The sequence below is a fragment of the Podarcis filfolensis genome, assembly GCF_964270895.1.
Source record: "Podarcis filfolensis genome assembly, chromosome: 9".
Taxonomy (NCBI): Eukaryota; Metazoa; Chordata; class Lepidosauria; order Squamata; family Lacertidae; genus Podarcis; species Podarcis filfolensis.
In genome coordinates, this window is record NC_139610.1 from 33,435,777 (window position 1) to 33,456,466 (window position 20,690).

Consider the following 20,690-nt stretch of genomic DNA (forward strand, 5'->3'; position numbering starts at 1 on the left):
GCTGTAGAGACCGATATGGGAGAGACATGTTTTGTTGCAGCCGGAACAGATGAAGGTGTCTGGCTGGGCCGCTGCAGATGCACCACGGCGTTTCTTCTTCCCATCGTCCCTCCCAGTGATCCTTCTTCCTCTGGTCACTGCTGTGGATACACAACCTGTCTGTCCGTCTGTCTCCAAGCCCTGCGGTCGTCTGCAAGAGATTCCCACATGGAGGGTTGATGTTGCCAGCCTTCATGTCATGTTTGCAGACATCTTTGTAACACAGAGTTGGTCTGCCAACGGGCTTAGTGCCTGAAGCTAGCTCCCAGTAGAGTATGTCCTTTGGGATCCTGAAATCTTCCATTCCATTCCATTCTCAGTTAGGGCTGAGAATACCCTGGAGAACCACCAACAGTGAGACTGTACTGATGAGCTACATGGACCATTTGTCTGACTTGCAGTGCTCCCCCCCCCAGGAGGTACTCAAGGGTACACAGTACTGACGCCTCCTTTTTTTGTTACTGTTAAAAAGTGTGGCACTTACTATAACCATAGTGAGTACTGGCACCTATTTTTCTAGAAAAAAAGCACTGCTGACTTGATATAAACTCCTCCGTTATGTTGGACCCATAACATTAAGGGTTTTGTAGATTCAAAGGTGCCCCTAAGGTACAGGAAGCACTCAGGGCCAGCCTGCCCATGAGCTGCGGTGAGGCAGTCACCTCAGGCCGTAGACTGGGGGACAGTTATGAGGGGTGGCAGATACGGGTCCCTGGAATCACATCATACCACTTGCCACCTTCTCTTCCTTTGCCTACTCTTCTCTGGCTTCCTTTTTGGTGGCGGCAGTGGATTAAGCTTCGGCAGGAGGATTCAGATTCGTCAGGGCAGCTTCATTGGGTAGTGACATTTTTTTGTTTTGCTTCAAACAGCAGAACTTCGTGGGCTGGCCCTAAAGTGTTCACGCATGGTCAAATGATGCCAGTCCCCCAATATTATCAGCTGTCTGCTGAAACCCAGCATCTGCAGAAACCGCACAGGAAACATTCTAGTGACATATAGCGATGAGCCATAACCACAGATATCTTTCTGTAAAGAGCACCGAAGAATACAGAAGATGTCCTGTCCAGGGCCTGAAGCCATATCGTAAAAGCATTGCAGTCAATAACACTAAATGACACGTTTCGTCATCAGTCTCTGGAAAAGAGATTGGCTAGGGGGAAAAAACAGTCTAACTTGCTCCTGTGGCTTAACAGCTTGATATGCCAAACTCAGCAGATGAAGCTTTACATAGTATGGAGATAAACAATATCACCTGACAATATCTGCACATCAAGCTGCTGCTAAAGGAACAGCCAGAGGTGTTCACTGAAAAACTGGTGATCTTACTCTAGAAGCAGCAATACTTTTTCATTCATTGATCTCTGGCAGAGCACTGTCAGCCAAAATGAAAATTTCAGTCTCATTAAAGAACGTAGGCAACATCCAAGTTATACCTGAAGTGTTAAAACAGCTGCCTTTTCAACCTCCTTCCCTAAAGAGAGATCAGAAGCTACCTGCAACTGACTGCTCAGAGACTGAATGTACTGTATGTATACTTTTAAAAAAGCAGTTAAATGTTATCTTAAAAGGGGCGACAACAGCATGATACAAAACATTCTAATCCAAAATTGTACAGTTCAGAATTCATGTTTGCTGTATACCCTGGAATAAAGATATAAAAAGTATTTTCATCATTTGCTTCGGAGTAAATAGGCACTGATTGTAGGTATTACAAAAGACAGAAATGAAAATTCCTTCGCAATATCAGAAGGGCATTGCTGCTTGCATCACATTACAAAATCCATTAAACCACGCAGTTTCTGACGCAGTGTGCCTTCTTCCACAAAGGTCAATTGGATTATAGAGCACAATTTAGTTGGGCTCAGCTGGTTTCCTGGCACCATGGATACCAATGTGATGCCATAGTTACAACTGGGTTAAGTTCAATTCCAAGTGTCAACTATTTGCCATCACCAAATGGTTTTAAACAATGTGATGTTATGTGAGATAACATCACTGATCATAAGGGTGTAAATACACCTGGGTTTTTTATTGCCTTTATTATTCTCAGACTAGTTTTATGATGCTCTTTGTTCTTTTATTTCCAAACAGATTATACATAATAAAACTGAAACTCTCCAATAAAGTCATTGGCTTTACCAGCTTCAGAGCAAGTCATGATATTAAACCAACTTCAAAATGTGGCCTGTTCTGAACCTGGCATCCAGTTTTGCGTTGCAGACAAAACTGGAAATGATTTAATTAGAGCAGGAATAAAGAACCTTCGATCAGCCAGATGTTGTTGTTGTACAACTCCCAACAACCCCAGCCAAAACAGGACCAAAGCTCATGGGAAATGGAATCAAACAACATCTGGAGGACCACAGCTTCCCCATCCCTAAATTAGAGGCTTCCTGGTTTGGTTGCTTATGCTGTGAAGGGAGAAGCAAAGGTGTGTGAGTGTGAATATTCATACCTCATATTTCTCATTCATATATCATATTTTAAGTCAATATATGATAATCAAGAACTGAACTACCCTATTTTTAAGATTTCAATTGAGTTCTGTTACAGTGGTGCCTCGCAAGACGAAATTAATTCGTTCCGCGAGTCTTTTCGTCTTGCGCGGTTTTTCGTCTTGCGAAGCACGGTCAGTCGCAACTGCACCTCTTCAAGCGGTTTTAAGAAAAAAGGAAACAAACTCGCAAGACGTTTTCGTCTTGCGAAGCAAGCCCATAGGGAAAATCGTCTTGCGAAGTGACTAAAAAAACTAAAAACTCTTTCGTCTTGCGAGTTTTTCGTCTTCCGAGGCATTCGTCTTGCGAGGTACCACTGTATTTGCATTCCAGAGCAGATTCACCTGATCCACATCTCCTTGGGCAGATGTGTACGGAATCAGACCCACTCTAGAATACGAATCTCACCCAATTTTCATTTTATTTAATTGGAAATAAATCCAGATTTTATTAAAAGACACAAAAAAAATCTTGTGTCATGCTAAAAACATTACAGCTAAAGTAGTTCACAAAAATATTGCTACCAGAAACATTCTTTGGAGCTTTAACAAGAGTCTTGGAAATATATTGTAGAAATAATCCTGGAAAGCTGCTCCATCATTCACCTTTCCAAAGTGATACAATTATCTATAGTAGAGGGATGCAAAGCTACTTTTGAAATTAAAAATGATTCAGGAATCTAGAGTTGTGAATAGTCCACATAACAGATGAAGCGATGTTCTAGCTAAAAATAATAATTGCATTCACTTTGGCATTATTCATAATTGCTAAAATAGTCATGTAGCTGTCCTTTCAAGTAGTCCTCACAATGCAACCCAAGAAGAAATTATTTACAGCTGTAGAAAGTGTGTTCCAAGTGGTGGAAAGTCATTTTTTATGCTTTATAATTGCCACCTTGTAGATTATAGCCAAACACAGTGTTGTCAACCTACATTTTCTGACTGCTTGTGTGGGGGGGAAATGTGATGGGTTGCAAACTTGATCACAAATAGTACAAGAGTGATAAAACTAGGGCTGCTACTTTAATTATATTATGGCCGTGAAGATGAGGAACACTGGCTATACTAATACGGTTTTTAAAAAGAATTTGTCATCTACACTGTGGAATGATTTCCCTGTAGAAATCAGGTAGGCTCTGACTGTGGGACTTTTCCACTGATAACTGAAAGCTTATCTGCTTACCTAGGAATTCCCCTGACTGGTTCTCAGGATTCCTGGTTACTGAGATTGGAATTTTAACTTTGTTTTATTGAGGTAGTTTTATTGTGGTATTTGTTGTTGTTTTGTTGGTGAATCACCTCAGCATTTCTTTTCAAAATGAAAGGAGATGTAGAAGATTTTAGCAAACTAAAAAAATTAAAGAGAGCCACAAGTAGGTAAAATATTCTTGCAGGAACACCTCAAAGCTCTGAGCCTAAGTGGACAGTTGATCCCAGTGATGGACATTCCTATTCTGACTAGCCTCTTATTTCCTTGTTTTGATCTCACAGTTCTGCTTTTACAGAAAAGGGATGAAGGTCAAAAATAATGTGGCAATGAAGATTCTTTAAAGAAGTTCACTCAAGGAGTTATGCATTGTTTGTTTGTTTGTTCTAAGAACCATACTGGAAATATTTGCCATCATATATTAAGTACAAGGGCACAGAAAGTTTCTGAAAGCTGACATTCTGAACTACCTAAAAAACTAGGGCTTTCATGGTAGGTCCATCAGGTACCAGTTACCTACTCTAGATTTTATGTACGCCTAGTTTTATTATTATCATTATTAATTAGTATTATTTTTAATTTTATATCACCATCAGTGTGCCTGGCACTTTAAAAGTTCTTGTGTTGAGAAGGTTACAATCTATGGGCCTTTCCTCACTTACCATTTAGTTGGTGTTTCATCCAACATTTTAAAGAGTGAATTTAGCTCACATCTCACTATTATTACAGAATGGCTGTGGGGTTTTTCCTTTCCACACTAATGGTGGATGGTTTCTGAATGGAGACAAGTTCCAAGGCTGCAGTCACACTCCTATTGCACCCTTGTGTTCCTCCAGGCAGACAACGTGTGAATTATGAGTATCTGCATGAGGACAGCTCTTTCATATATTATTTTTTTGGGGGGGGGTTATTTAATTCCTAGTATTCCGTTGGAGAATAGGAGATCAGAAGAGGAACTGTGTGTTTGCCTGAGCTATGGCCAACTCAGTTACTGTGATGACATTTTGTCTGTAGATAACAATCACTAGGATGGGCAGTACTTTGACACAGTACCATTACCTCTGTCTGCCACATCTCTGCTCTGAAATGTGCTTGCAAACTGACAGCCGGGATCAGTCAGGGGGAAGTGGCATAAAACAGATGTCTCACAAACCACACCCACCCTGCACACAGAAACCAGGACGATGCTTCTACACAAGCCACACAAATTAAAACACTGAGGATCCGTACTGTATCTTTCACAGGAGTCAGATTTTTTCCCCCAGTATAAGAGAAAGTACATTTTTTAGTATATTGTTCCTGAGTACTAGTTGAATGATTCTGACATCATGTGGCAACATGCCAACAACAACAACAGAAACAAACAGCAACCATTCCACTATAAATGCTAAGTATGGAAAGGCCCTAAAAGTTTCTATATTGAGGAAGCAAAAGAGCAAGAGGAGGGAAATGGAGGTAGGGGAAAACAGGGAAAGAAAATGAAACTGTTTCAAGTTGTTTATCCAAAGCTGCAACAAGTGGGGAAGGAGCATAGCTGTCAACGTTTCCCTTTTCTTGCGAGGAATCCTGTTCAGAATAAGGGAATTTCCCTTAAAAAAAGGGAAACGTTGACAGCTATGGGAAGGAGGAGGTTGAGCCAAACACTTCCCAGAAAATAATAGGCTTTGAGAAGCGATTTAAAAGTAATAAAAGATCTTCATGCAGGTGTTCTGAGTGACACACTTTTTCTGCAACTGCCTCCAAACCGCACCCATTTCCCTTAAAAAAAAGTTGCTTAAATAATTGCACATTCTTTTAACAATGCAATTAAAAGTATGCATAACAAATAATCACAGAGACACCATGGCAGATCAGTAGAGACTAGGGATGGGACCCACCTGCCAGTATATATAATAGGTGGTAGGTAAAAAAGGAATAACATAGCCCAACCCTAAACCAGGCTCTACAGATCTCTCTTCTTTTCCTTTATTACTTCCATACATAACCAGGTACAGTATAGCCTTAACAAAGGACCCTAAGTCACAGTTGTTGAAAGCAAGAGACACAAAAGAAACCAGAAGCTGCCGACTTTCTTCTGACTTATCCTTTCCCCCTTGAATTTAGCAACATATTCCAGCAGCAGTGTGCATGCTAATGTGCATTCTAATCACTTTTCAACTGTAATATTTTCTGGATTTATAGCTACGGTATTTACCACCTTTCAAAAACGGCAATGGAAGGGTTTTTTGTTTTTTTGCATTTCTGTTGCTCGGTTTTGAATGCCTTATAAAGCTTACAGGGCAAAGTGTGCCAGGCTGCCGACCAACCAAAAGAAAGAACAGCTGAGCAACATCACACTCCCGCCACACAACTTTAGAGCAGAGTTGCCAGAAATGTAGGGGGCAAGCCCCTCCCCACTCCCTGGTTCTCCTTTGCCATTTCTATTAGCTGGGCACCTGGTCAGCATTTGTGCGGAGCCTCAACACAGGAAACGTTGCTGAATTACCGGTACTTCCTGTCCCATTCCCACTCCATCCTACACAGGGACAGGGATAAGACGGCTTTTTGGAAATGGTATAGTCCCCCCCCCCCAGAGAATAGTCTTTAGAACTGCAATGTTGGGAATCTCTGATTATTATTATTTAAGTAATTACCCATTGCCATCTTTCATATTTGCTATAACATCTAAGCACAATGAAAATGGTCCCAGGCAGTTGTTGACATAGCCCTCATCCTATTGCAAAGCAGAGGAGGGCCACAGTTTTCAGAATACTACAAGCATTTTCAATATTAAAAATAGACTAAAAATAAATAAATCACAGAACCACAAGCTGTCAACTGATTTGATTAAACATTTTCAACCTAACTGATATCTCTGAGGAGGGAGCATGTACGATCGCCCTTCAGTTTTCAAGGGAAGAGTTGCCCATTATTGTTTCCTTCAAAGAAAAGCTCTACTAAGACGTGGTGCAAAAGTTCTGAGTTTGTCAGAGTTGCTGGCAGTGGATTTAACAGAGATAAAGATAGATGGGTTTCCTACACTTTGCTACACAAGAACGTATTCCCTCTCTCCCAGCTTTCCCAAAAACCTTAACATGCTTGTATTGTGAAATACCAGGGCTCCAACTTCCTTATTTGGTTGCTGGAACTGTTCTTTGTCTTGTTCAAACATTCTGGGGAAGCGAGCTGCCTGCCTCCCCTCCATCCATACGGCCTCCAGTCCTCCCCCCCCTTCATACATACTGTCTGGCTTCAAGCAGGTCACTCTGACTCAGCCTCCTTTGTAGCTCGCAAACCAATCCCACAGCAGTTATGCCCATTTATGGAGTCCCTTTCCTTTTGGAAATCAGCTGGGGCAACAGGGAGTTTTCAGCTGTTTGGAAAGTTTTGCTCCACTGCAGACACTGAAGTGAGCACAAAGCATGCGTTTTCTTGTTACACAGTTTTGTTGCTCTGATCAAAAAATGTGTGTGAGAGACAGAGTTTGGGGGAAGCAGCCTAAACACATTCCCACAAACTTTTTGCTTCTAATCTCTTGTTGCAGTTTATGCATGCTATTTTACAAGATATTAACAGTACGGACCAAAGGAGCAAGTTCCACTGGAGTTAAAGTGCATTTAGGACAGCAGCCTTCCTCTTTAATAGATACCCCTATCCTGTACCTTTCAGATCCCTTTTCGTGCAGCAGTTTCAATATATTATAAAACTGAAATAAGAGAAAGAGGAATTGGGGTGGGGTTTGAGCTTCCAACGTAAACAGTGTAAGGCCTTTAAAAATATTTCTCAGTGGAACTAAAGTGAAGGAACCATCTTAAAGAACAGTGGTACCTCAAGTTATGAACTTAATTCATTCCGGAGGTCCGTTCTTAACCTGAAACTGTTCTTAACTAGAGGCGTGCTTTCGCTAATGGGGCCTATTGCTGCCACTGCACCGCTGGCACACGATTTCTGTTCTCATCCTGGGGCAAAGTTGTCAACTTGAGGTAACTCTTCCAGGTTAGCGGAGTTTGTAACCTGAAACGTTTGTAACTCGAGGTACCACTGTACAGTTAGATATTTAAGGGCTGGTCTACTTGTCTAGGCAAAGTATAATCCTCCTACATATTTCTGGGGGTGGAGCTGGTATGGCACTAATCATTTAAGATGACACAATTGCTAGAGAAATGTTTCCTAAGACATGCAACACTCAAATGACAGAGGAAGCTGAACTTTGTTTAATACTCCCTGCTTTTCACATTTGCTTATAGTCATGCGGGTATTTTACTGAATATTTAAGTCTTTGTGAATGTGACTACAGACAAGACAAGGCTTAGCAAGTCCTATGTTTTAGGGGACGCAATAAAGAATTTGATTCTGACACATATTCCTCAAGATTTGTCTGCCTAGAGATTCACATATGTACTGAAAATACAATCGTACCTTGGAAGACGAACAAAATCTGTTCTGGAACTCCGTTCGACTTCCAAGACGTTCGAAAACCAAAGTGCGGCTTCTGATTGACTGCAGGAAGCTCCTGCAGCCAATCGGAAGCCATGGAAGCCCCGTCAGGACGTTCAGCTTCCAAAAATAGTTCACAAACCGGAGCAGTCACTTCTGGGTTTGCAGTGTTTGGGAGCCAAAACGTTCGGGAACTAAGCTGTTCCAAAATGAAGGTACGACTGTACATTACAGGAAATGTTCTAGGTAGAATGGATGCTTTCAAAAAGAGGATACCATCCAAAAAAAAAAAAGAGTATATAGATTTGTATAGATTTGATTATTTACATAGATAAAAATTTAGGAAAAATTCTATAATTTGTACTTTAAGTAAGAGTAAATCTCACCATAGTGGCTAAGATTGCAACCAAGTGACCTGCATGCCTGCTTAGTCTGCTGCCCAGGTGCTCACTGTTGCTGGACAACTTCCAAGGTTCCTGCTCTCCCTTCTTATGGTTAGCTTAAAACTAGACCTGGACCAGGCAATCCTTCAAAGAGAAGACTCCTTCAAACAGCACTGCCTTTTTGCAGCGTATGACACATGGCCACCTTAGTTGCAGGACACACACTGTCCTGGTTCTGATGGTCATTTGACACTTCATAACTGTGGTTGTGTCCAAGTATTGGGGCTGAATGTTCCTCCTTCGCCCACTCAAAAATGTTGTCTGCAACATTACGTCCTGCTAAGCTTCTGAAGCAAGTCGAAGAAAGCTGACCAAAAGAGTTTCCTTAAAAAACAAAAACAAAAGCGATGTTTAACAGAATGCTTATTCCCACAATGGATCTGGTTGTGCTTCTTTTTTTTTTTTTTAATAGTATTTTTTATTGCGTTTCTTTCCAAATTTTGTACATTGCAAGCAAATGAGGAGTTTACAAGAAACCATTTTTTTTTTTTTTTTTTTTTATAACAAACCAATAAAAATCAAAACAAAAATAAATCCCAACTTGGACTTCCCCACCCCTTCCGATTCTGCGTTCTTTATATTAACCTTGTCAGCAATTTATTACCTTATGTCCTACCTTATTGTAACTTTTACATGTTATGTATCTAAATTCAATATATTATATCACAATTTTTATACCTTTAAAATAAACGTAACATGTTCAATTCATATTATCTCCTTTTCTCTTTTATCACTTGATTTACTATTTACTTAATCATGATTGCTAAAGCGTATCCTTTCCAAATCATGCACAATCTTAAGATTCATACAGTTTATAATACTTTTGCAAGTAGTCTTTAAACTTTTTCCAGTCCGCCTCAATTGTTTCTACATCCAAATCTCGGATTCTGCCGGTCAGTTCAGCTATCTCCATGTAGTCCATCAACTGCGTCTGCCATTCCTCCAGCATGGGTAAATCTTGTGTCTTCCAGTTCTTTGCAATGAGTATTCTTGCTGCGGATCTGGTTGTGCTTCTTATTAAACAGCTGCAATTCAAAACGCATCCAACAACTTTTGCCATCTTGATACGGAAGGCGGAAGAGACATCTGTGTGCGAAACTGCATACGTGCATAAATCAACACACTTTTCAGAAAGACATTTCCAAATACCTCGCCAAGGGGTAAAATAAAGGCACAGGCTTATCAGGGAGAGATAATGCAAAATAGAGACAACTCCGGAACACATCTGCCTGCAGACACTGGAATATATATGAGTGAGCACTCCAGCCCATCTGCTACGCAGTGGCTCCGATCTAACACATAGTGAAGCATGAGGAAATCCACTGATTCAATAACTTATAATATGCATTATTCCATGTTGGATTGTGACCACTGCATACCCTACCTTTTATTGGTGTGTTGCTCTTTTGGGGTGTGTACTGTGAATGTGCAAAAATCACCAGAGAAATGGAATGGGATAGTGAAAGAAAGGGAACCAATGTTATGCCAAAAGATCCGCTCCCCCCCCCCCCGGCATTTACCAGTGAGCCATCATCCTTTAGCCCATAAATTATACAAAATAGTCAATTGTCAAGAACAAACAAACAAAACTCCACATGGTTCACCTCGACATCTACTAGCAAATGTCACAGTTTGTTTCACAAGGGGAAGCCTGTATATATCTCCAGAGATGGAGCCCTGGTTGTGTGGAGTTTGAGCATTTGTTTTTCAGACATCCACGCCTAATGCGTAATGCCTGGATGTGGGCTGGGGATGCTTCATGTCACTGGGTACAGGACCAGCCAAAAACACTTAGCCTTGAGAATTTGAAGGATCACTGAGAAAAGCCAGCATTCAAAGAATTTCCGACATTTATCATAACGTATAAAGACATAGTATGGGAGGACAGCTTAAATTAGCCTTTGTCCGCCTAGTGTGCTCCAGATATTTTGGACATGAACTCTCATCAGCCCCATCCGGCACACCAGGTTAGAAAAGGCTGGCTTGGTCATATGTAATATGCCCGCCAGCAAATTGAATGCCGATACATTGCTATTGTGTTTCCACTTTTGCTTGCCTGCCCTGTACTACATCGGCTCCTTCGCCTTCTCTAGCAGGAAACCAAAATGTCCCAATTCACCTTGCAGTGGATGTAACACAACACCTTACCATCTCAGCTATTCATGTGTGGCACATTCTCCCTCCCCTCAACTCAGGTAGAGGAAGAGGTGACAGGAGTAATGACCAAGCAGGTTGGGGAACAGGGTAGGACAAGATGGGCATATCAGGATTTGATCTGCTGATGTGCTAGGCTAGAGAGAGGTGCTAATACAATAAGAGAACTGACAGCATTATGAACTTCATTTTAGTATTTTCTCCCATCATTAGCTTTCCTATAGATTCCGTATGCAAGAAGCATTCTTGGTGGTCAAATCAAAGAGCATCTAGTTGGGATTTCTTTTCCCAGAGCAATGTAAATGATGCTTATTGATTCCTTTCTATTCCTTAACACTTTTCATATAGCTGCAGTGTTTCCCTGCCCTTCTTCTAGTTCAAACAGCCCTATTGAACCACAGCTTTAACACCAGAAAGGCAGCAACCATCTCTATTACAACAGAAAGCCAACAAACTGCAGGACGGAGATACAGTTCCTAGATGCAATTTGTAACGCCAGGTAGAGATGATTGAAAACAGGAGCAGTACACCCTGCATTCCAGACATTCCCCTAGAGGGGTTTCACCTTGTCCAGGGGCTGCAGCTGTATCATGGAAGCAGATTTTTTTTTGGGGGGGAGGGCAGTCATGTGAAACATTTATCTCCTCTTGATGGAATCCCCTCACTTGCACAATTTACACAGCTGATAAAAGATCTTAGTGAACAGGCAGCAGGAAGTATCAAAACACCTAGAAGGGCTATAACCATGTTTTGGATCAGTAAAAAGAAAGCTTAGACTAATTTACTTATATTGAAAGCCTGCCAAATCATTAGAGTTCAGACTTGTTAACAACACATCCTCTTCTCACATATCCTCATGCTCACTATAAATAATAAATTATATCCTTCAATTATAATTTGCAACAATTTAGCTGCATTTCATAATGTTTTTCACCTATAAATTACATCAGCCTTCTGGGTTGTTGTTTTTTTTTTAATTCAATTTGAACCACATTGTTTGCAGTGCAGACATTTAGGAAGACAATGAAGACATACCTCTTTGTCCCTTTTTAGTAGGATGGGGGGATCAGGTGGTGCTTAATCTAATTCCACTCACCGCATTCGTGAGCACTTCTGTTTTGATCTAGGATTGTGCTGCAGTGATTGTTTCTTCTTCTTATTCTGGGGAGTACTCAAGGGTACGCAGTATCGGCACCAGTGGCGTAGCGCGGGTTGCAAGTAATGTGCGCCCCCTAACCCGTGGATTTGCGCCCCCTAACCCTAACCCCCACATGTTGCGCCTGGTGCGGCCGGCCCCCCCTGCACCCCCACGCTACGCCACTGATCGGCACCCCCAAATGTTCAAAGTGTGGCACTTACTATAACAACTTCATGGTGAGCACCAGCACCCTTTTTTTTAAAGAAAAAAAAAGCACTGGTGCTGCAAGTTTTTAATTATACATAATCTGCATTGGATGAAGAGCAGGTACAAAATTATGTTTAAAAACGTTAAAGAGCTGCCTATTTATAACATCTGTTTTCAGTTGCAAATGATTAGTTAAACATTGGAGGATAATCACAGCAATAAATTAAGATCTATGGAAGATTCTAGTCTGTTCCTGGGAAGAATCGCAGAATGATCAATTTTTGTCATTAAAGCCCGGTCTGCATTTCTGGTAAGATTTTTAGTTCTTATGTCAATTGTGAAGGATGGAGAATACACTATGTGCTAACATTGTTTGTAGATAAAAGCCTTTTAACAAAAAGAAATTTGATCAGCTAAGAGAGTTCTTACCAGCTACTGATGAACAAGAGAATAATTTGGCTGCACATTCCCAAAGAAGACCATTTTGAGAACCTTTCCCCAAGAATCTAGAATAACTAACTAGGATATATTTGAAAAAGACTTAATAGCTGAAATGGATCTATAACAGGCTGTTCCTCAGTTTATTATGGTTCATTGCCCTGTTTTTATGTCCATTGAAGTATATTACAAGTATGCTTATTGATTTGTGGATCTTATGGTTGGTTGGACATGTTATACACGGACCCTTTTTGCATATTGTACTTTACTCATACATAACTCCGTATGGGATGGTGACATTTCACATGCACAGCACTTTTACATGATTGTGGCCCATTTACTGGCCTAGTGGTACGTTCACAGGCTCCTAAAGAACTTCCATGGAAACATCAGCAGAAATTAAAGGTCAGTGGAGTTCTACTCTTTAGAATGAGCCCATCCGTTCTGAGTCACTTCCCTCTATTGAATTTAATGTCCCTTATTGGTATTTTTGACACCCCACCCCAACTTTATTATCTTCTAGCATAAAATATATTTGAAATATATTCTGGTAGAGTCTCACAGAGGTATATTATTTTGAGGTTATTATTTCAGTTGAGCTTATTTCTCTCTAATTGTACAGATGTTTAGTAGCATTTATCCAATGAGTCAGAGACACTGTAACCACTTTATGTGCTATCAAAACTATTACACTGGATTCCAGTTTCAGGTAGCTGTTTATTACCCTTTAAAGCTCTAAATGGCCTAGGTTTATGCAGAGTCAGGTGCTCCAGCACCTGGAACGGTCTACATACTGTGCACCTGGGGGTGGGGCTAGCCTCCTGCGGGGGTGGGGCAAGAGTCCCAGGGGGAAGGGTGGTGATGTCACCCCCCTGGGATGACACTCGGGGCAGACTGCACCCACTGCACCCCCTTCCTCTGCCAGTGGGTTTATGGCATACCTACAAGATCATCTGTCTACTCACCAAGAACTGCTGGACAGGCTCTCCAACAGGTAGCTGAGATGGGGCTGGTTGGGAGCACAGGTGAGAGCTTTCTTTGTTGCCATCCCTAGGCTACATCACCAACGGTCCTCCCCTAACCTTAAGAATCTTATTCTTTTGCTTGGGTTTTAACATGCCAAACTGAAAGGCTTTGTGTTTGTTTCATCAGCTGTGATCCTGTTTCTTAATCTCCAACTATTCAGATTTTGTTGAAATGCTGATCTTGGGTTGTTATCCAATGCTGAACCAGTGGTAAGGGAGACTTCCATTTCCTCTCCTCCCCTTACAATATGTGCTGGAGGGTACCTTTACCAATTTTGAGGGCATGTGTGTTGGGGGCAGGGGGAAGCAGCAGCTGGATGGGACAGGGAAAGGGAAAGGGAAAGGGAAAGGGAAAGGGAAAGGAAAAGGAAAAGGAAAAGGAAAAGGAAAAGGAAAAGGAAAAGGAAAAGGAAAAAAGAAAGCACTGCATACATGGAAGTTGGTTGCAGCAGTTAAGGCTGCAGCATCAATAAGACTTGAGCATCTTTTAAAAGCAAAAGGCAGGCTATAAATATTTTAAGCCTAGTTAGATCCTTGACAGTGTATTAATAAAGCATTTTTGCAGTACAGTCCTAGAATACCTACTGAGAAGCAAGCCCCAGTATGTTCAAAGAGGCTTCCTCCCAGGTAAGTGCATATAGGATTGCAGTCTAAAGATATTTATGATACCTGAATAATAATTAAAAAATGAACACGCAAGCACAACCACAAATACCCTTGGCAAAGCCAAGCCTATAAACAGTAAACAAACTGGTGGTTTAGAAAATAAATGAAAGCAAAAATAAGATAGTATTCCTTTGACCTCATTGATAGGGAAAGGATTTACTCTGGTAAGCACTTTAGGAAGATTAGTAATAGCAGGAGTTCAGTATTACTAAAATAGAAAGAGGAACTTGCAACATTTCAGTGAAGTGAAATTGAACCCATGAAGTGATGTCCAATATTGCACAAGGAAGGGGATAGCCATGTACACTTCTGACGATTGGGGGAGTATGACACAGCAACATGCACACATCACATGATTCTCATTGTTTCACGATGCCCTCACTCACTGATAACGGAGCTAGACTTCAGGCAAGTGACCTCCATGACATTTACTTCTAGGGTACCACAAAGTTTCATCAATGGCGCTGAGTAACTGAACAATATATTTCACTCTGGCTTCATCTAGAAACCTTTTAACATTTAAACCATCACTTCAGTCCTTTTGCCTAAAAAGAAGTATCTGAGAAATGAAGACTACATTGTTCCCATAATTTCCTTATTAGCCCTATTGTACTCAAATTGTGTTTTTACATGGGAAACCACCCTATACCTAATGGGCCTTCAGTCCATCTAGCTCAGTATTGTCTACACTGACTGACAGCAGCTCTTCAGGGATTCAGACTCTGTACTCTTCTAGTCTTACCTGGAGATGTCTGGATTTGAACACAGGACCGTCTGAATGCAAAGCAGATGCTATACCACTGAGCTCCAGCCCTTCCCCTGGGAAATTTCTTTCCAGGTATCCTATATACAGTATCCTAGCCATTGTAAGAATACATAATACCAGTACAGTCATACCTCGCAAGTCGAATGCGTTGTGAGACAAACGTTTTGGCTCCCGAACACCCCAAACCTGGAAGTGATTGTTCCGGTTTGCGAACGTTCTTTGGAACCCGAACGTCCATCACAGCTTCCTGCAGCCAATTGGAAGCCATGCCTTGGTTCCTGGATGTTTTGGAAGTCAAACGGACTTCCGGAACGGATTCTGTCTGACTTCCGAGGTACGACTGCACTTGGTATATAATTGGAATGCTATATTTAATAATGCAACGAAGTCTATTAAAGCCTGTCTCTCTATCTACCTATTATTGATCACCGTATACCAGAAGCTCATTATCTCCACACTAAATATGTTTCTTAATCCCCTTTAACGTCTTCAGAGAACAAACAGCTGTTAATCTGGAACCTGATGGCCTACACATGCATCACATCCAGCACTTATGGTCTGTTCTATGCAAACAGTAGAGCAGCCATGACAGATTAAAATGGATGACACGTCTGTGTCCTTCCTGTGGAAGCTGCTTGAACCCAAGTGCACATTTTTGCTGCCAATCTGCCATCTTTTCTTGAGGCAATCTTAATTTCTTCCTAAGTGATTCAATGTCATTGCACTGCCATCTCATAGTTAGCTGTTTCTTAATAAATAATAATAATTATGTTGGGCACTTTCCAAATAAGAAAGTCCAGACTTCATCTGACATTTCCTCCTCAAAGTCTTTATGCCACTTTTCATGTATTCATATTTCACTGATACTTTGAAAATATTTTCTTCCTTCTTGTCTTCATTAGTATTTAAAACATATTTCCCACCCACCCCTTATTACATATTTGTTTTTCAAATACAGAAGTAAAGAAAAGACTATTGTGAAATAGGCAGGCACATCTTTGATATAATGGGCTAAAAGTTCTGCTTCAATGGTAAACACAAACTGTTACCTACAGCTTGTTTTCAGGGAAAGGGAGTTGAATATACCCTCCATCCCTTATAAACACTAATGATTTCTATGTTTCTTACGTTGCAGCTTCACAACAATTCAACATCCCTCATGCACAAACCCATTTCATATCAATTTTAAGTTCCAGAATAGTCCAACAAAACTACTTATTTAATTGCCAAGATGAATTCTGGTAAAGGATCACTGACAACTGTATATTTTACTTAAAGTTTTCTATGCCAATAAAACTAAGCAGACTGTGTGCCCCAATGATTTTGCCATAACATGAAACACATGTTTCAAATTTAGAGGCAAGCTACAATCCTTGTTAAAATACAGCATGCAGCCCTTTACATTAATTCGTAGGCCTTAGTAATTGCATATTACATTGACAATTGTAACCTTTCAAAATAGAAATAACATGGCAAATGGAATCCATTAAAAAAAGAAAAAAAAGACAAGCCCTCACATAAGAAAAATATGTGCAATTAACATTTTTGCCAAACTGAAATGAAGCTTCTTCCTAGACTTGGCAAGAGAGAGAGAGACAGACAGACAGACAGAGGCAGAAAGACAGACAGAGAGAAAAGACAACACCACCCAAACACACTAGTACCCTATTTATAATACACCATTGTTTACAGCTCTGCAGGGCCTATTCTGGCCTGGAAAATCTGTTCTGAAAGACTACTGTGTTCATTTTACAACCTTCACACTATGTCATACTGTAAAATCATGCTGTTATGAGTGTGAGGCAGAAGGCTCCCTCCGTTCTCTCACTTGGCCTTGACTGAAAAGGGATATATAACACATAGGCAACAGGATTTTAAGCAGGGGGTGGAGGAAGTTGACCAAAGAGAAGACACACTGCTTAGTTTTTATGAACTTAGAGACTATTCTGTCTCAAAATACTGAAACTAAAGGACAGTCAGTGTGAATTTAATTGGCAATATTAGCTTCAGAACAGACAAGACAAGGTGTGTTTTCATGAAACTAGGGTTGCTAAACAAGGCAGGGGCAGGCAGAGGGCTGTTTTTCTTCTTCAGAGCCAGGCTGCACTGCACACTGTGCATTTTTTAAACATAGAAACCTGGCAACTATGGTTTGTTAAGGATTTTGGAAATTGTAGCTCTGGGTGTGGGGGGGGACTACAGTTCCCAATGTTATTTGGGAGAAATCATGTGCTTTAAATTATGGTGTAAACACAGCCATATTTGCTAAATAAGCAACCAGAAAGCTGAAAATTAAAAACGACACTCACAACTTAGGATAACTCACAAGTTATCAAACTTGGCAGTTCTGGGCTAGTTCCCTGGACCTCTAAAAGAGCTACTCTCTTAACTTCACTCTATGAACTGGTCTGAACTCTGCCCCAACTCCACTCAAATGCCTGTTGTTGTTATTGTTGTTGTTTCAAGAGTTTGCTATTTATTTGCCTAAATTGTTTAGTGCCTAAGAAACACTAAGTGTTGCCTACAAAATGAAAACTATAGAACAACATGCAATAAAAACAATCACAAAACGTGTATAATCACACACATGCACAGCTAAAAGGTCTGGACTAATAAAAATGTTTTCATTATGTGTGGAAAAGAAACCAGTGGTGGTACCAGACAAAGCGCCTTGGGAGGAGATTTCCCCACCTGAAAAAGGCCCCATCTGTGGTTACCATCCTACATCACTTCAGAAGGCCTCAGGACTCGAATAATAAAAAATTACTTCAACATACTGTGCTGAATGTACACAGATAAATGGTGGGAGGGATCAGCTGGGGAACCACCAAGTGAAGAAGGCTCAGAACCCAGGGAGTGGTGGTGGGACAACAATAAGTTGTCAGAGGGAGAAGACTGGGAAGAGGGGTCGGAAACTGAGGAGGTAGCAGGCTTTAGTGAGCTGGTAGAGTCCATGGCAGATGGAAGTCCTAAATCAGAGGCAGAAGCTGAAGTAGGAGGGTGGGAGGAGGAAGGCCAAGAAGCAGAGAGGATTGAGGCTGGGGAAGAGTCATGTGAGTCTCCTCCTCCTGCTGAGACAAGCTCCCCCCCCTCCATGTTAGAAACTGAGATATGAAAACTAAGAGTTAAATGGCACCTTAATCCTAGGTTATGGGCACAACAATGAAATGTCTATGTGCGTTTTTTTGGTGACGAGAATACAAAGTTGAAAATGAGTAAACAGCAGCTAAAATATTATGTTCATTTTTCACATGGTCTAGTCCTTCCCCTGCCCACACCCCTAATATTCTTAAGAGGGTCTCTTCCCCAGTCTTCAGAGAGTAGCTAGAAGTGGGGAGGCAGAAAAGGGTCCTCCTTTCCTTCCACTCTGCAGTTTTAATCTGCAGAAACTGCTTGCACCAATGAAATTTGCTGTTGCAAAATGCACCTAGAAAAACAGGAGTTTCAAACACTGCTCCCCCCTGGTTTCCCAGAACTAGAAGAGGCATGAAAGGAGTGCAGATGTAGTCTCCGATTGCTTGGAAAAAACTCATGGAGTGTAGGGGACTTAGGCAGCTGTGGGAAGGCGGGGACTCAGTAGTCTCAGTAACTGCTTCATTGAGGCAAGATGAGTTGCTGTGCTCATTAGGCCTGACACTCCTGTGCAGATCGTGCTTTTGCTAATCAAGTGTTAAGTTCAACTTCCACAGTGTGATTTTCTTGCTCCTGACACCTGGCTTTCTTGAATTGACAGGTGTGTGTGTGTGTGCGCGCGCTTGCATGCAGAGAAAAAATGGGGCTATAAGGGGGTGCATTCCCATACACCTTATTTATATTTTGGTGCCCACAGGGCACCTGATGGTGTCCAAATTGATTTTTTAAAAATCCACTGCCATTTATATCTTTCTCTACCTCACAGCAAAAGCAGAGGTCTTTTATCTCTTGTCCTTAAGGGCCTTTTTGTTAGCTTTTCTGATTTGTGAGATGTGTTCATGGCCACCCATGGAGCAATCTCTAAAGGCAGGGCAAGGATGGATTAGCAGGACATTACACAGCAAAGCCCTGCTTCCCTTTCCGACTTCCCATCAGAGACTTAAAATCTGAGTCAGTCAATTATATCAGATCATCAGTAAACAGAAGTCTGGAATTTTATCGAAGAGATGAACTAATAGTTTATAGTTTACACAGATAGATGAAAAAAAGCGGCTGTCAACTTCCTTTGGCTACTTCCCCTCCCCCTTTTAATAACAACAAAAAAGTCCCTGCTGCTAAAATGGAAAGGTTGTGCTATTTTGTTCCGTTTCTAAGCAGATACATGAGCAAACAAGCATGCATACCCTGGGGAGGAGAGTTTATTTTGTATGGTTTGTACAATTCAATTCAAAGCTGGCATGTTACAGTCATTCTAGTGCACTGTGGTGCCTAGACCAGCGGTGCCAGAAATTTGAAGGGAGAACTGGGTTTCTTTAACTGCATATCAAGAAGCCAGAGCCAAAGACCACATGGTCCCAGGTGACGAGAGCCCACTCCCTCTTCCAGTTTCAGCCACTGAAGTGGAGCCATGAAAGATGGGCTGCATTTGAACGTAACTCTTAACCATAGCTTTAGATGAATGAGCTTAAATGAGCCACAGGTTTACATGCTCTTCCTTCACCTCTCCAGTGAAGTTAAGAGAAGGTGATTGGAAGCTTCTTGTAGTTTAGCGTGTCAACAGTAACCCTAAACTGCGGTCAATAGTGAAGACAACCCAGCTTCATCAACTAGTTTTGAGACTGGTTTGTTTCTGCCAACCATAGTTAAGATTAACCACAGTTTGGTCTGGGTTTTAATGATACAGCAATCTGCCACTAATTTAAATGGAATTGAAATCTTCTGAAATCCTCAAATCCATGCTGGAAGAGGAGGGCACAGACAAGCCTGAAGCTTAGTGTGACCAGTTGTTGTACAGTGGTACCTCTGGTTAAGAACTTAATTCATCCTGGAGGTCCGTTCTTAACCTGAAACTGTTCTTAACCTGAGGTACCACTTTAGCTAATGGGGCTTCCTGCTGCCGCTGTGCAATTTCTGTTCTCATCCTGAAGTAAAGTTCTTAACCTGAGGTACTACTTCCAGGTTAGTGGAGTCTGTAACCTGAAGCGTTTGTAACCCAAGGTACCACTGTAAAACTAAATCACAGCTTAGCATTATGTCCAAACCAGTGCAGTGTGTTGCCTTACCCAGGAATAAATCTCTTGCAGAAACTTTCCTAGGCAGCCAGGAATTCAGCTTTGTAAAGAAATAAGTATCACACTTTTGAAGAGCTATGTGATACTTTGGAAACTAAGTTGCCTCTGTCTTTTCCCTGCAAGCTTTCTCTGGCCCATAATGAAGAATACAAATTATATGAAACATTTTTACAGTGCAAGGAATGTTAAATAGTATATATCTTCTGGAATGGTATATTTATCTTCTGGAAAGACAATATAGATTCTTCTCCTTGAATTTCATCACAGCTTGAGTATAGACCAACTATCCATCCAGTCTTTCATGCAAATTCCCACATATGCAATGATGTCCCAGATATGAGCCAACAAAAACAGCTCTGCAGACCTCCAACAGACAGTAAGATACAAAGAATCGGCAGATTTTCACATTTACCTCCCCAAGTCACACAGGCTCCCCAGACATGCAGACACATGATATGCAATCAACTACACAGGGAAGCATCACATTGAT

General features: G+C 41.2%; 1 protein-coding gene across 10 annotated transcripts in view; it reads right to left on the bottom strand.

The window, feature by feature from the left end:
* The window catches only part of PALLD (palladin, cytoskeletal associated protein), a 216,108-nt gene that overhangs the window by 69,212 nt on the left and 126,206 nt on the right, over positions 1–20,690 (bottom strand). The gene's annotated exons all lie outside the window — the stretch shown is intronic.